At 48.5% G+C, this 17,144-nt stretch overlaps 1 pseudogene; it reads left to right on the top strand.

The window, feature by feature from the left end:
- The window catches only part of LOC118638919, a 139,278-nt pseudogene extending 134,301 nt beyond the window's left edge, over window positions 1-4,977 (top strand).
- The last annotated feature ends 12,167 nt before the right edge of the window (window positions 4,978-17,144 follow it).

Here is a 17,144-nt window from a genome sequence, read left to right as displayed (position 1 = left end):
CGGGGTTAAGCCATAGCGGATGTGCTTTAGTTCATCATCTTGGTGCTCACGTGATTTCCTGGGCCGGCACCAGGACGGTAAAGCGCTAGCAGTTGAATCCTGTTTAACTTGAAATCCCTAGTCGGTGCCGCGCTGTCAAGCTGGTCTCAGGTAGCCCCGGACCTGACACAGGGAAGATTTGGGGCAGGGTAATAGCGGCCGCCTGTGCCAGTGTTTGGGAGGTAGCTGGAATTTAATAAAGCTGGAAACCTACTTTATCTGTCTGTAAAAGAAATAGATGTGTATTTTAGAGAGTTGACACAATAAAGTTTTCTAAAGATTTTTTATTTCATTTGTTTGGTACGTGCCCTTAGCGGGAGCCAAACCCCAGGCTCCCTGGTCTACAGGCAGGCGCTCCAACCGCTGAGCCATACCGGTCAGGACTCCTGACATTTTTTAAAATGGAAAAGGGAGCCCTGGCCAGTTGGCTCGGCGATTAGAGTGTCGGCCTGCGGTCCGGAGAGACCCGGGTTCAGTTCCCGCTAAGGGCATGTACTTCGGTTGCAGTTTGTCCCCGGCCCTGGTTGGTGGTGCGGGTGGCAGCCGCTTGATGTGTCCCTTCACGTCGATGTTTCTCTCTCTCTCTCCCTTCCTCTCTCTCCCTCCCATTCTATCTGTACAAAAAAAATGGAAAAATATCCTCGGGTGAGGATTAAAAAAAAAAAAAAATGGAAGAGGGAGTCAGCTGGCATAATTCTTGATACATTTAACAAACACTCCGGTAGGGTGCCCACTGCTCCTTTTTATCCCGCAGGGCCATTTGAAGGTGTTTTAACATTTGAAGAGGAATGAAAACAAAGACTTCCTGTCCTGCCTTGTTTGGCTCAGCAGTTAGAGCATCAGCGTAGCCCACATACCAAAGAGTCCCGGGTTCCAGCCAAGGGGCATATACCTCCGTTGCAGGTTTCTCCCCAGCCCTGTTGGTGGGAGTCAGGTGGCAGCCAAGTGGCGGCTGGTGGATGTGTCTTTCTTAGTCTCTCTCACATTGATGTTTCCTTCATTTTCTATCTCTCTCTCTCTCTCTCCCACTCTGTTCTGAAGATAATGTATGTCCTTGGGTGAGAATCAAAAATTTAAAAAGTCTTCCTTATATGTATTGTACAACAAGACATGCAGTCTGCTTTGTCAATCAACAAGCCTCTATAAACATAGACACACAAACAGATTGAAGAGAACACAGAATTCTCCTGTGACATGCCAACTAATAAATAGAGAAGAACGGTTGTATTTAGAGAATCACAGTCTCACAACAATCATAGTGATACCTGATTTAGTTTTGAACATCAGTGGATGTCACCCATTGGCTGAAAGTTTGAGGAGGATCAGGATTTTCACATAGCACAGTGTCTAACCTCCCCTCTCCCCACCCCCACAAAATATGTATCAATGCCTAGCTCTTGTTAAGCAAGAAATACAAATATCTTGTTCATTACACAAAGCGTGCAGATACCTGGCCTATGTCATCAATATAGTCATAATCAAATAAATACATGTTATGTCTCTCTTGATGTGATAGAGATTACACGGCATCATTTCAGTGGCATTTCTGCCCACAGTACATAAACACATCAATTCACCAAAAAATAACAGCAAGCCCAAACGAAAGCATCTTCAACAAAATATCAGCTGGAACCTCACTGAAAATGTCAGTGTCAGGAACAAAAACAGACTGACTCCAGAGACCTGGCACCTCAAGGGAGCTCACCTGCTACATTGCATCCTGGGCCAGGGAGGGAAGCTGGAGAAGGCAGTCTCTCTCTCTCTCTCTCTCTCTCTCTCTATATATATATATATATATATGCACACAAATACACACACACTTATATAAATGTATATATTTATTTGATAGATATATGATGGTATTTTATTTCTCCTATAAAGATATTATTTGAAAAATTGGCAAACATGTAAGAGGGTCTTTGGATTACCTTTCAATCTTCTTTCAATGTTGATTTCCTGGAATTGATTAATTCCTAAGGGTTATTCTAAGAGAATGTCCCCATTATTACAAATAGCACAACACAGAATTTTAAACATAAGGGCCTCATCACTTGGCACAGATCATTATTTGGATCCAATACACCGTAGTCAGGAAATTTATTTCCCCCATAAGACCATAATCAGGGAATATTCGCCACATAAAATTTTAAAACAGAACTGACCTGTTTTCTATTCATCCAAAGATACCTGAGAAATATAATAGTCCCAAAAATCTTTCATCAGAAAGACATTGTTAAAACATTTTTCTACATTTTACACCAACAAGAACATAGCAGTTGCTTGCTAGATAATATAAGAAAACCACTTCAACCCATACACTAAAAAAGTTAACATTACGAATCCTTTAAATTAGTTCAACCAACACAACAATACAATCAGAAACCTTTTGAAATTGCAAAAGACACTTTTTGAAAAAGACCAGAGAAACAAATTTCTTTTTATTTTCAAAGCAATTCCAGGTGTCGGGAGTCTCCTCCAGAGGAAGGAGGGGTAACTGGATGGGGTTGTGGGGACCAGCTTGCAGTCTGTGCCTCTGACAGCTGTCCCCATAGAATCAAGGGCCCTCAAATCCCAACACCAACAACTTCCTAAATGCATTGAAAGGACCTACATGTGGCCTGGGCTTTGGGGCTGAGAAACACTCTCTGAAAAGCAGGTGGGATACTGATCAGGCTCATTTATCTCTAGGGACTGAAAAGTTAGATTCCAGGAGGTCTTAGGTGAACTGTGCTCAAAAGGTATCCCACCATTTGACAGTGGTGGCTGGTTTCAGCTGCACATGGAGGTTCAGGGGACAAAGGGCGTGTCTGTAATGAGACTGGTGCCCCACCCTTCCCTGCTGTGCTCCCCTCCACAGTCACAGCTCCTTAGTCTCCTCTGCAAACCCTGCCCTCCCTGTCCTCTGCTGGGGTCCTTGCTGAGGACCTCTCCTAGTCTCCCTCTGCTCCTTTCCACCCCAACCTATCATCCTGTCTGGGCATCAACAGCCCCATCTTCTGGCTGACCTGGAGCATTCCCACTAAGAGAACAGACAGAAGTGGGGGGCGGGGGGGGGGGAGGTGAGTCTGAGTTCCTTAAGGGTCTCTGTGGCACAGTTCAGACGTCCACTTAAGAAGGGAGGGCCCAGGAGGAACCTACAAGGCTCACTACACTGTGCTCATAGACCATCAGGCTTCTTCACTGGGACAGCCAAGCCCCAAACTTGTGACCACCAACACACAGTGTGTGGCATCTCCAGCCCAGGACCCCCTCTTGGGTGCCTGAAAGTGCAAGTGAACATTTCCCACCTTGATTTTCCTCCTTGCAATATGCCCTGTGAAGTTAGAAGACATCCCTCCACCCCACCGCCCCCAAATTCTAGCAAACCCTTACTCTTTCCAGGGCCACCTAACACTGGGGCAGGACCTGTAAAATCTTTGCTGGCTGACTCTTCCCTGAGGCTTTGCTGCTTCAGGCTGTGGGTCTCTTCAGAACAAAGGTGGAAGTGTGGAGTGAAGACTAGTGGGAGAACTAGGGAGGGAGCAGGTGTTCAGGGGAAGCTGAAGACTCCAAATTGGGCAAGGGGTGAGGGTGGAGGCCACCACAGGAGGACAGAGTCACTGACCCTGGAGGAGGGACTTGGGAACAAAGAGGAAAACATTCTTCCAGACCTGGGCATGAGAAACAAGATGTCTTTTGGGAAGACAGAATAAGATTCCTGAAGACTCCGAGGAGTGCCCTTAGTCCTGAAGCCAAGCATGCGATTTAGGGAGTCCATGGTAGGGTGGGCACTTTACATGGGAGGGCACAAAAACACACTAACAATGGGGGGTAGAAAAGAAAATAGGGGTCGGGGTGGGGGCCTAACTGAGAGGAAAGAGCGTCACCTTAAACAGAGGTAGCCAGAGAAGTACTGGGCACTTATGAATAGAGGTTTAGGAGCCCATGGCCCTGTAGGACTTGGTGGCCCCAGGGGAAGGGGCTACTGCGAACTTGGGATGGTGCCAGAAAAGACCCAGCCTGAGAGGGGAGAGTAGGGGCACTGTGGGACCAGGAGCCTAAGAGAAAGGAGCAGTGACAGTGTTTGAGGGAGATGCGGGCTAAAGGGTGCAGAAAAGGTGTTTTAAAGGCTGTATGGACGGCGGGCTAAGGACATTAGGAAATGAGAGCTAAGGCTTGTAGAAAAATCGGACTAAAATATGTACAAATCAGAAAAAGTCTGTAGAAATCGGGATAAAGTCTGGAGAAAAGTCAGACTAAAGGCTGTGGAGGAGCCGGTGAGGCGGGAGCCCCGAGCGCTCGGCGCCCCCTACCCGACCTCAGGCAGTGCCCGCTCGGCCCGCCACGCGCCCGCCGGCCCGGCCTCGCTGGGGCTGCTGCTGCTGCTGCCCGCGTCCCGCAAGCGCTGCCCCGGAGCTGGTGGACAAGTTCAACTAGACAGTGGCGGACACGGCGAAGAAGAACTTGGGCAGTGGGGACGCGGCCTGGGGGGAGTCGCCGTCCAGGTCGGAGCTCTGAGCTCGGCCTCCTGGAGACCGCGGGCAGCCTGTGCGGGAGCAGCGACTCGGCCTGGCGGGGGAGCGAGAGGAGCAGCGGGGCCGGCGGTGCGGCTGAAGGAGGACCCTGCCTTACTGGATGGTTCTGTGTGACAAGGCTGCAAGTGAGCTGTTCTCCGGGAACTTAAGGGCCAGACTGCTGAATGCCAGGGCGGGTCTGAGAGGCTCTGCAGTGGGAAGGGCCACTGCAGGCCAGATGGCACCAGACAGAGCTACTGGTCCTGCCAGCGCCACCTGGGGCACCGTGGGACCCTGTGCACCGACTGCACGGACGGCTACTCCAGCTCGCTGGGGAAAGACATGCACATCGTGTGCACAGCCTGCCATGAGTCCTGCAAGATGTACACGGGCCCAACCAACACACACAGCCCCTAGTGGGGACTGGGCTGGGGCAGGAGGACGGCGCGCATGGATGTGCAGGAGTGTGCGGCGGCGACTTTCCCCGCAGCGCCCAGCAGTACTGCGGGAGCCCCAGTGGCGCCCCAGGGCGGAGAACGTTATTCTGCACGAGTGGGGTGCACGGGGAAGGGCCCGGGACACTGCAAAGACTGCATCCCTGGCCACACGAAAGAGAGCGGCCAGTGTGCAGATGTAGATGCGTGCTCACTGCCAGAAAGAGTGTGTCTGAGAAAAACTGACAACTGCTACAACACCCTGGGAGTGCCCTCCGCGTGTCCGGAAGGCTTCGTTCCAGGAGACTGAAACGCGCGTGTACAGGCGCAGACAGCGGGCGATGAAGTCACGGAGGAAAACTCAACACAGCTGCCCTCAGACCTGCCCCGAGTTATGTAGACTGACACCCTGGACACCAGCCTGTGCGAGCCCCGACCCGCACCGCAGGGAGAAGCTGCCTGCAAAATGGTTGATGCCTTCTACTGGCCCTTCCAAAACCTGCATTTTTAGTTCTTAAACAGATTTATATATTTTGATACTGTAATTTATAATAAAAAGAACCCCTGAAGATAAAAAAAAACTTCTAATAAAAATTCTCTGAAAAAGTCAGACTAAAGGCTGTAGACAATCGGACTAAAGGCTGTAGAAAATGGGACTAAATTATTTTGAAAAGTCAAAGTTAAGGTAACAAAAAAAAAAAAAAAAAGGCAGGCTAAAGGTTTTATTTAGGGAGCGAGGAGACTCAAACAAGGAAGGAAGCCAGGGCTTGGTGTAGGATCCACTGCGGGTTACAGAGCTGCAGCCTGGGCGCAGGGTGGTAAAAGCTGTGGCTGATGTTGCAGGGGGCGCCTGGGGAAGAGTCCATGGTGACCAGTTCCTAGACTGAGGCCAAGGTTTTAAGGGTTCAGCTCTGACAAAGGTCAGACTGGTGCTGCTCCTTCCCCAAGGCGGAACCTAACCCTGCACTTTCCACTTTCCTGGGAAGCGCCATAGTAATGCAAAATGCCACCTCCCCAGTACCCCAGACCTCGGATCCCTAGGCTGGAATTGGGAATAAGTGCGTCCAAAGGAGGCCCAGAGTGCAGGCTGGGGAGCAGCCTGGCAGTGAGTGTTGGAGTCTCTGGTGGAAGGGGATAGAGGCAGGTGTCTTTGAGGTTTGCTGAGCCCAGGGGAATGAGGACAGGGCTGAGTGAGGGTTGGGCACCCAGGACCTTAGGTGCCTGGGGTAAACTGGAGGCAGGGGCCAGGGCTATTTGCTCATATCCCGTTCATCTGACATAAAAAACCTCTGCAGGCTCATGTGCTCTTCCCTTGTCCTCTAAGCCTGCCCATCATAGCATGGTTTTCCCAAAAGGGCTGATGCTTAACCAAGGAGGGTTCCACAGCTCTGAATTGAACAGGACATGCACAGATCAGTCCAGGTTTTCACACTTGCCCCCACCAGGACCATGGAGCTCATGGCTCTTCCAGCCACATGTGAAGATGCTGATCATACTTCAAGAAGGGACAGATCCGGGCTTCCTGGGTGCCAGTGACTAAAATGATGCCCTGGGGTGTCCCTTGGGAGGTCTCTTTGTGCCCTATACATTCCTTCACTGTACCCTCTGGGCTCTCCTTTCTACTCTGCTCCCTCTCCACGTCCTTCCCTCAGGTCAGGGATTATCTCCTCCAACCACTCACAATGGATGCAGACTCAGCCTTCCTACAGATTCCCCTATGAGGCAGGTGGTCAGCAAAGCCACTCAGGACTCCTAACTCCACCATTTTAGCCACCGTTTTGTGGGCCCCGCCCACCTTAGCACTCCTGAAAACCCTACCCACACTCCAGGGCCTGGGCAGGCAGCTGTTCTCCCCAACAGAGATCCCCCCTCAGCCCCCTCTGCATCCCCAGGGCTCTCTCCACCCAGCCCAGGGCAGGACATCACACAGAGCTCACCACAGGAGAAGGTCACACACTCCACTAGGTTGAAAGAAATTTATTTCAGCCCTGGCCAGTTTGGCTCAGCGGTTAAAGCGTCGGCCTGCGGTCCGGAGAGACCCGGGTTCGGTTCCCGCTAAGGGCACGTACTTCGGTTGCAGTTTGTCCCCGGCCCTGGTTGGTCGTGCGGGTGGCAGCCACTCGATGTGTCCCTTCACGTCGATGTTTCTCTCTCTCTCTCTCCCTCCCACTCTATCTGTACAAAAAATGGAAAAATATCCTCGGGTGAGGATAAAAAAAAAAAAAAAAAAAAAAAAAAAATCACACAGAGCTCACCACAGGAGAAGGTCACACACTCCACTAGGTTGAAAGAAATTTATTTCATCACACATATCTCATCACAGGAAAAGGTCGTACACTTCATAGGTTGAAAGAAATTTATTTCATCTTTTATGTTCCTCTTGCGCCCAAAACTACAGGATGGTATGTAAGTAAATCGTTAGAGAAGTAATTGTTCAATTACAGATTGTTTCAATGTATGATGATGTTTCTGATGAGTACTGTGAAGAAAGGAAATGACAATTCATCAATTGTAGGTATGGAAATTACAGTTCCACAATTATAAGTTAGAAAATTACAATTCATCAATTATAGATATGAAAATTACAATTCATCAATTATAGGTGTGGAAATTAAAATTTATCAATTATAGGTATTTAATTTTTTAAACAACATAGGCACAGCTTGGTTCACAAAGCTCCTTCTTCTTAAAGAAATATCTGATCTTTTTAAAAATGTTAACAATAAAGGCTTTTTCCGTAGCAACAGCGATAAGTCTCATTACAAACATAAGAACACGTTCAATCACGCAGGTACACATGCGATCCATGTATGTCGTACATATCTCCTTGATATATTTCATACGCATCCTTTTGGTCGATGTCATTGACTCATCGTTGAGATACATTATTAACTCCTCTGGCAATATCAGCATCATCATATGCATAAGAAACGGCCGCAGGAAAATTACCAGAAACTGCACGGTCTGCTGTTTTATAAATGAAATTATCAGATCCTTGGAAAACTTCATGGATATATCAGCTGTAATCGTTCCCATTAGAAACGCAAGAACACATTCAGTTGCATTTGTAAACATCCCTTTTATGTAGGTCTTAATCATTCGTTTTGTGTAAGTCGTGGGCTCATCGTTGAGATACGTTACTAATTCCTCTGGCAAAATTAGCATCAACTTATCCATGAGAACTATCGCCAGGAGAGGCACTAGAAAGTGCGTGATAATGCAGTTTCTCAATGAAATAATCCGATCTTTGGAAATCATCACGGTATCTGCCTCAGACTCAGAAACGGTAAAACCTTAACGTATATGCAGGAGATTCAATAGCGACACGGAGAATACAATGCGATACAGTAAAACAATAATAAAAGTAGAAAATCTCAATAAAACAACGAAGAAATGAGTTAACGAAACAAGGCAGTAAAGTCGTTTCCCGTTCTCAGAAATGCCCTGGGAAGGGGAGGCACTGTCACCATCGAAACCTGGGATCAGTGCGAAATGTGCTTGAGGTGGCACAGTAATAAATGCAAGGGCGGGGTTAAGCCATAGCGGATGTGCTTTAGTTCATCATCTTGGTTCCCAGGAGATTTCCTGGGCCGGCACCAGGACGGTAAAGCGCCAGCAGTTGAATCCTGTTTAACTTGAAATCCCTAGTCGGTGCCGCGCTGTCAAGCTGGTCTCAGGTAGCCCGGGACCTGACACAGGGAAGATTTGGGGCAGGGTAATAGCGGCCGCCTGTGCCAGTGTTTGGGAGGTAGCTGGAATTTAATAAAGCTGGAAACCTACTTTATATGTCTGTAAAAGAAATAGATGTGAATTTTAGACAGTTGACCCAATAAAGTTTTCTAAAGATTTTTTATTTCATTTGTGTGGTACGTGCCCTTAGCGGGAGCCAAACCCCAGGCTCCCTGGTCTACAGGCAGGCGCTCCAACCGCTGAGCCATACCGGTCAGGACTCCTGACATTTTTTAAAATGTAAGAGGGAGTCAGCTGACATAATTCTTGATGCATTTAACAAACACTCTGGTAGGGTGCCTACTGCTCCTTTTTATCCCACAGGGCCATTTGAAGGCGTTTTAACATTTGAAGAGGAATGAAATCAAAGACTTCTTGCCCTATGCTGTTTGGCTCAGCAGTTAGAGCATCCGCGTAGCCCACATACCAAAGAGTCCCGGGTTCCAGCCCAGGGGCATATACCGCGGTTGCAGGTTTCTCTCTGGCCCTGGGGGTGGGAGTCAGGTGGCAGCCAAGTGGCGGCTGGTGGATGTGTCTCTCTCAGTCTCTCTCACATTGATGTTTCCTTCTTGCTCTTTCTCTCTCTCTCTCTCCCACTCTGTTCTGAAGATAATGTATGTCCTTGGGTGAGGATTAAACACAAAAATAGCTTTCCATATATGTACTGTACAACAAGACATGCAGTCTACTTTGTCAATCAACAAGCCTCTATAGACAGGACACACAAACAGATTGAAGAGAACACAGAATTCTCCTGTGACGTGCTAACTGATAAATAAAGAACGGTTGTAATTAGAGAATCACCGTCTCACAACAATCATAGTGATACCTGATTTAGTTTTGAACATCAGTGGATGTCGCCCAGTGGCTGAAAGTTTGAGGAGGATCAGATTTTCACATAGCACAGTATCTAACCTCCCCTGGCACCCACCCCCACAAAATACATTCCAATGCCTAGTTCTTGTTAAGCAAGTAATACAAACATCTTGTTCATTACACGTAAAGTCCAGGTACCTGGCCTATATCATCAATATACTCATAATGAAATAAATACATGTTATGTTTCTCTTGATGTGATAGAGATTACACAGCATCATTTCAGTGGCATTTCTGCCCAAAGTATAGAAACACATCAGTTCATCAAGAAATAGTAGCAAGCCCGAACCAAAGCATCTTCAACAGAATATCAGCTGGAAACTCTTTGAAAAGGTCAGTGTCAGGAACAAATGTAGATTGAGTCAGAGACCTGGCACCTCAAGGGAGCTCACCTGATACATTGCATCGGGGCCAGAGAGGGAAGCTGGAGAAGGCAGTTTCTCTCTCTCTCTCTCTCTCTCTCTCTCTCCCTCTATATATATATATATATATGTGTGTGTGTGTGTGTGTATACACACACATACATATTTATATAAATGTATATATTTTAATATATATACCTGATGGTATTTTATTTTATATTTTGCTATAAAGATATTATTTGAACAATTGGCAAACATGTAAGAGGGTCTTTGGATTAACTTTAAATCTTTTTTCAATACTTATTTCCTGGTCTTGATGAATTCCTAAATGTTATTCTAAGAGAATGTCCCCATTATTACAAATTGCACAACACAGAATTTTATTTTTATTTTTTTTAAAAACATATTTTATTTTATTTTATTTTTTTTATCCTCACCCGAGGACTTTTCCATTTATTTTGTTCAGATAGAGCGGGAGGGAGAGAGAGGATGAGCGAGAGAGAGAAATATCGATGTGAAGGGACACATCGAGTGGCTGCCACCCGCACGACCAACCAGGGCCGGGGACAAACTGCAACCGAGGTACGTGCCCTTAGCGGGAACCGAACCTGGGTCTCTCTGTACCGCAGGCCGACGCTCTAACCGCTGAGCCAAACCGGCCAGGGCAGAATTTTAAACATAAGGGCCTCATCACTTGACATAGATCATTGTTTGGATCCAATACACCATGATCAGGGCATGTTTTCCCCATAAAACCATAATCAGGAAATTTTTTCCCCATTAGATTTGAAAACAGAACTGACCTGTTTTCTATTCATCCAAAGATACCTGAGAAATATAATAGTCCCAAAAATCTTTCATCAGAGGAACATTGTTAAAACATTTTTCTACATTTTACACCAATAAGCACATAGCAGTTGCTTGCTAGATAATATAGGAAAACCACTTCAACCCATACACTAAAAAAGTTAAGATTACGAATCCTTTAAATTAGTTAAACCAACACAACAATACAATCAGAAACCTTTTGAACTTTCAAGCTAACACAACCAGAGAGACACGTTTCTTTTCATTTCCAAAGCAATTCCAGGTGTCAGGAGTCTCCTCCAGAGGAAGGAGGGGTAACTGGATGGTGTTGTGGGGACCAGCTTGCAGTCTGTGCCTCTGACAGCTGTCCCCATAGAATCAAGGGCCCTCACGTCCCAACACCAACAACTTCCTAAATGCATTGAAAGGACCTACATGTGGCCTGGGCTTTGGGGATGAGAAACACTTTCTGAAAAGCAGGTGGAATACTGATCAGGCTCAATTATCTCTAGGGACTGAGAGGCTAGATTCCAGAAGGTCTTAGGTGAACTGTGCTCACAAGGTATCCCAGCATTTGACAATGGTGGCTGGTTCCAGCTGCACATGGAGGTTCAGGGGACAAAGGGCCTGTCTGTAATGAGACTGGTGCCCCTTCCTTCCTTGCTGTGCTCCCCTCCACAGTCACAGCTCCCTAGTTTCTACTCCAAATCTGTCCCCCCTGTCCTGTGCTGGAGTCCTTGCTGAGGTCCTCTCCTAGTCCCCCTCTGCTCCTTACCACTCAAACCTATCATCCTGTCTGGGCATCTACAGTCCCATCTGCTTGAGGCCGCCCCCAAGAACTGTGAACAGACAAAAGTGGAATCTCTGTGTGACCCTGGAGTTCCTTAAGGGTCTCTGTGGCACAGTTCAGAGATCTTCCTAAGAAGAGAGGACACAGGAGGGACCTACAAGGCTCACTACACTGTGCTCATAGACCTTCAGCTTGTTCAGTAGGACTCCCAGGCACCTAACTCGTGACCCCCACTCCTTGGCCTATCCAGCCCAGGGCCCCCTCCTGGTTGCCTGTAAGTGCAAATGAACATATTCCACCTTGATTTCCAGTCATTGCAGTATACCCTGTGAAGTTTAGAGATAGCCCTCCCCCCACCTTTAGATTTGAGCAAACCCCTATTCTTTTTTTTTTTTTTTTTTTATGATAGCCTCAGGGAGCAACAGGCTGGGGTCCATCAATGTCCTTGAGTGTGCTTTAGGCTGGCACCTTGATTATAGCTACCAGGCCTCTCGGTGGCAGTATGACTCGGGTAGGGCATTCAGCAGGTCACAGTCAATTAATGATATTAATAGGATGCATGGCCTCAGGCAAGTTATTTACTTGTTTATTTTTTTTTTTATTTTTATTTTTTATCATCATCACCCGAGGACATTTTTCCATATTTTGTTCAGATAGAGTGGGGAGGGAGAGAGAGGAACAGAGAGAGAGAGAGAGAAGCATCGATGTGAAAGGAATACATCGAGTGGCTGCCACCCGCACGACCGACCAGGGCCGGAGACAAACTGCAACCGAGGTGCATGCCCTTAGCCAGAACGGAACCTGGGTCTCTCTGGACCGCAGGCCGATGCTCTAACCGCTGAGCCAAACCGGCCAGGGCTATATCCACTTTTTTTTTCCTTTATCCTCACCCGAGGACATTTTTCCATATTTTGTTCAGGTAGAGTGGGAGGGAGAGAGAGGAACAGAGAGAGAGAGAAACATCGATGTGAAAGGGACACATTGAGTGGTCGCCACCCGCACAACCAACCAGGGCCGGGGACAAACTGCAACCGAGGTACGTGCCCTCAGCGGGAACTGAACCCGGGTCTCTCTGGACCGCAGGCCGACGCTCTAACCGCTCCAAACCCCTATTCTTTCCAGGACCACCTAACACTGGGGCAGGGTCTGTAAAATCTTTGCTGGCTGACTCTTCCCTGAGACTTTGCTGCCTCAGGCTGTGGGTCTCCACAGAACAAAGGCTGAAGTGTCAGTCCTGGTTCAGTGTGAAGAACATGGAAAGAACTAGGGAGGGGAGCTGTTATTCAGGAGAAGCTGAGGACTCCGAATGGCACGGGGTGAAAATGGGGGCCATCCTAGGAGGAGACAGTCACTGCAGGAGGAGGAGGTAACTGAGGACAGAGAGGGAAACCTTCTTCGAGACCTGGGTGTGGTCTTGAGAAGCAGGAAGAAAGAATCAGATCCTTGAAGACTCAGAGGAGGGCCCTTAATCCTGAAACCAAACACTGGATTTAGGGAGTCCATGGTGGGTTGGGTACTTCTTTACCTGAGAAGGCATAATAACACACAACCCCCCAAAAAGAGGGGAAAGAAAACAAAATAGGGGTCTGGTGGGAACCTGACTGGCAAGAAGGAGTGTGACCCTAAACAGAGGTAGCCAGTAAAACAGTCAGGCACTTATGAATGCAGACTCATGAGCCCATGGCCTTTATGCTTTGGTGGACCCAGGGCAATGGGCTACTGCCAAATTGGGAGAGGTGCCAGAGAAAGGCCCAGGGTGAGAGGGGAGGTGGCACTGTGGGACCCGGAGTTTAGAGAGAAAGGACAGGTGAGAGGGTTTCAGTTAGACTCAAGCAGCTAAAGGCTTTAGGAGAGGCAGGCTGCTGAAGGCTGTAGATGGGGTGGTAGGAGACTCTAAGGAGGAAGGAAGCCAGGGCATGGTGTCCTATCTGAGGAGGGTACTAGGCTGCAGCTTGGGCCCAGTGTGGCAACTGCAGGTGGCTGATGTTGCGGTGAGCTCAGGCGGTCAGGAGTCTAAGGATCACGGTTTCCAGCTTGAGGGACAAGGTTTTTGTTTGTTTGTTTTTTATTAATTAATTAATTTATTTATTTTTGTCACAGACGTTTCTCTGTTTTAAAAGTTCAGCTCTGACCAAGGTCACACTGGTGCTGCTCCTGTTCCAAGGCGAATCCTAACCCTGCACTTTCAGCTCCTCTGGGAAGCGTCATAGAAATGCAAAGTGCCCTCTCCCCGTACCTGTGGTCCCTGGCTGCAAGTGGGAGTAAGTGCACCTGAAGGAGGCCCAGAGTGGAGGTTGGGGAGCAGCCTGGCAGTGAGTGTTGGGGCGTCTGGTGGAAGAGGATAGAGGCAGTTTGTCTTTGGGGCTTGCTGAGCCCAAGGGAGTGAGGACAGGGGTGAGTGAGGGTTGGGCACCCAGGACCTTAGATGCCTGCGGTAAACTGAAGGCAGGGTCCTCTTCAGGGGTCAGGGCTGTTTGCTCATATCTAGTTCATCCGACATAAAGGACCTCTGCAGGCTCATGTGCTCTTCCTTTGTCCTCTAAGCCTGCCCATCATAGCATGGTTTTCCCGAAAGGGCTGGGTGCTAAACCAAGGCGGGTTCCACAGCTCAGTATTAAACAGACCGTGCACAGATCAGTCCCCGTTTCCAGACTTGTCCCCACCATGGAGCTCATCTCTCTCTCAGTCACCTGTGGAGGTGCTGACAATACTTTAACAAAGGACAGGTCCAGGATTCGTGGCTGCCAGTCACTACAATGAGGCCCTCGGGTGTCCTTTGGGAGGTTTCTCTGCCCCATGAATTCTTTCACTCTGCCCTCTGGGCTCTTTTTTCTCTATCAGCCTATCATCCTGTCTGGACATCAACAGCTCCATCTGCTGGCTGAACTTGAGGTTGCCCACTAGGACCCAGGATAGTCAGAAGTGTGACTGGAGTTTTCTAAGGGTCTCTGTGGCAGAGCTCAGAGGTCTTTCTAAGAAGGGAGGGCCCAGGAGGTACCCACAAGGTTCACTACACTGTGCTCATAGACCACCAGGCTTCTTCACTAAAACACCCAGACCCCTAACTCGTGAACCCCCACCCCTTGGCATCTCCAGCCCAGGACCCCCTCCCAGTTGCCTGTAAGTGCAAGTGATCATTTTTCATATTGATTTCCAGTTATTGCGATATGTCCTGTTAAGTTTGGAGAAACCCCCCCCCACACACACACACACACCTGTAGATTTTAGCATATCCCCGCTCTTTCCAGGGCCACCTATCAGTAAGGCAGGGCATGTAAAATCTTTGCTGCCTGACTCTTCCTTGAGACTTTGTTGCCTTAGGCTGTGGTCTCCACAGAACAAAGGCTGAAGTGTCAGTCCTGGTTTAGGGTGAAGGATATGGGGAGAACTAGGGAGGGGAGCAGCTGAGGACTCCAGATTGGAAAAGGGGTGGGAATGGGGGCCATCCTAGGAGGAGATGGTCACTGCAGCAGGAGGGGGAAGTTGGGGACAAAGAGGAAACCTTCTTCCAGACCTGGGTGTGGTCTTCAGAACTGGGATGTCTATTTGGAAGAAAGAAGCAGATCCTTGCCCTGGCCGGTTTGGCTCAGCGGTTAGAGCGTCGGCCTGCGGTCCGGAGAGCCCTGGGTTCGGTTCCCGCTAAGGGCATGTACCTCGGTTGCAGTTTGTCCCCGGCCCTGGTTGGTCGTGCGGGTGGCAGCCACTCAATGTGTCCCTTTCACGTCGATGCTTCTCTCTCTCTCTCTCCCTCCCACTCTATCTGAATTAAAAAAAAATAAAATAAAAGAATCAGATCCTTGAAGACTCAGAGGAGTGCCCTTAATCCTGAAACCAAACACTGGATTTAGGGAGTCCATGGAAGGGTGGCCACTATTTTACCTTGAAGGGCACAAGAACATACCTCCCCACCAAAAATGTGAAAAATATTAAATAGGGCCCCAGACAGTTTGGCTCAGCGGTTAGAGTGTTGACCCACGGATTGAGGAGTAACGGGTTCAATTCCGGTCAAGGGCATGTACTTTGGTTGAGGTTTGTCCCTGGCCCTGGTCAGGTCATGTGGAAGCATTGATGTTTCTCTCTCTCCCTTTCTCTCTCTGTTTCTCTCTCTCCCACTCTGTATGATAAAAAGTAGAAAAATATCCTCAGTTGAAGAATTAAAAAAAATACACACACACACACATACATGAAATATGCCCTGGCTGGTTTGGCTCAGCGGTAGAGTTTCGGCCCACGGACCAATGGGTCACAGGTTTGATTCTGGCCAAGGGCATGTACTTTGGGTGTGGATCGTCCCCTGCCCTGGTCAGGATCGTGCAGGAGGCAACCAGTCGATGTGTCCCTCTCACATCGATGTTTCTCTCTCTCTCCCTTCCATTTTATCTGATAATAAACAGAACAATATTCTCAGGTGAGGATTGAAAATATATATGAAATATTTTTTTAAAAAATTTTATGTGCGTCTTAGTCCTCCTTTAAAAAAAAAAAAAGCATACCATTCGCACTTGGGGGAGGCACAAGCCCCCGAGGACTCAGAAGTCTGTCCCTCTTCTTCAGAAGTGGAAGGGGGGGAGGAGGGGATGCCTGGCGGTGCAGCTGCCTCCAGCTGCCTGGCCCGGAACACTGGCTGGGAGCTCAGCTAGAGCTGCCCGTCTGCCAGCACCTGCCCCTCAGCCTCCCCCACGGCCCACAGGAGGCTGCTGAGATTGGCGTGGGGTGGCTGGGTGGTAGCCTCGCTCTCCCACAAAGCTAGAAATGGGGGTGGGGAGAAGATTCTTATGAAAATCTCACAAAAATTTGTAACTGACTTGTTATAAAAAAAAAAAATCATCACATGAGAAAAGTCCCAATAACCTCACTTTGAAATTTAGCTCCACTCAAGACGAGCATACGCAGGAGAACCACCTTTCCACACAGGACCCCATGGTCAGGAGAAGCAGCCAGGTGCACCAGGACCCTACTGGCTCTGGTTCACCACCTGCCAAGTACAGGGATCTGGCAACTGATCAGATAAGGCTAATCACAGCGCAGCAGCTGGGGCTGGGGCCCAGAACTGGCCTCTGCCGCTAGATTTCTATACTGGGAGTTTTTACAAAGATCAGCCCAGCTGGTGAGCTCAATGGATTGAGCATAGTCCCATGGACTAAGAGTTCCCGGTTCAATTCCTGGTCAGGACACATGCCCAGGTTGCAGGCTTGATCCCCAGTGGGGGGCATGCAGGAGGCAGCCCATGGATGTTTCTTACATTGATGTTTCTATCTCTCTCTCCCTTCCTTTAAAAAAAAATAGATAAAATAAATAAACAGGAATCACTAGAAGTGCTGGGAGCACCTGCGAAGCTGCCACCCACAGACTCTGCCACTTCCAGCATGACCCTGGCCATCCTCAGTGATCCCAAAGAGGCCACCCATGAGCCCTTCTGCCCTCCTCAGGCCCCACTGCCTGCTGCTTGAAGACAGCAACCGGAAGCAGGCTCTCAGAGAAACCCACTCACTGCACAGGGCTTGCTGCCGTGTTCATTTCCGGACGATGAGGTGTGTGTGGGGGGGAGGTGTTTCCCTGCAGCATCTGTTCTGTGAAGTTTGTTAAAGGGAAAGAAAGCTCAAATTCTTGTATC

Source organism: Molossus molossus, unplaced genomic scaffold (genome assembly GCF_014108415.1).
Source record: "Molossus molossus isolate mMolMol1 unplaced genomic scaffold, mMolMol1.p scaffold_m16_p_21, whole genome shotgun sequence".
NCBI lineage: Eukaryota > Metazoa > Chordata > Mammalia > Chiroptera > Molossidae > Molossus > Molossus molossus.
The sequence above is the reverse complement of the archived record's forward strand: the minus strand, read 5'-3'. Positions and strand labels throughout refer to the sequence as shown.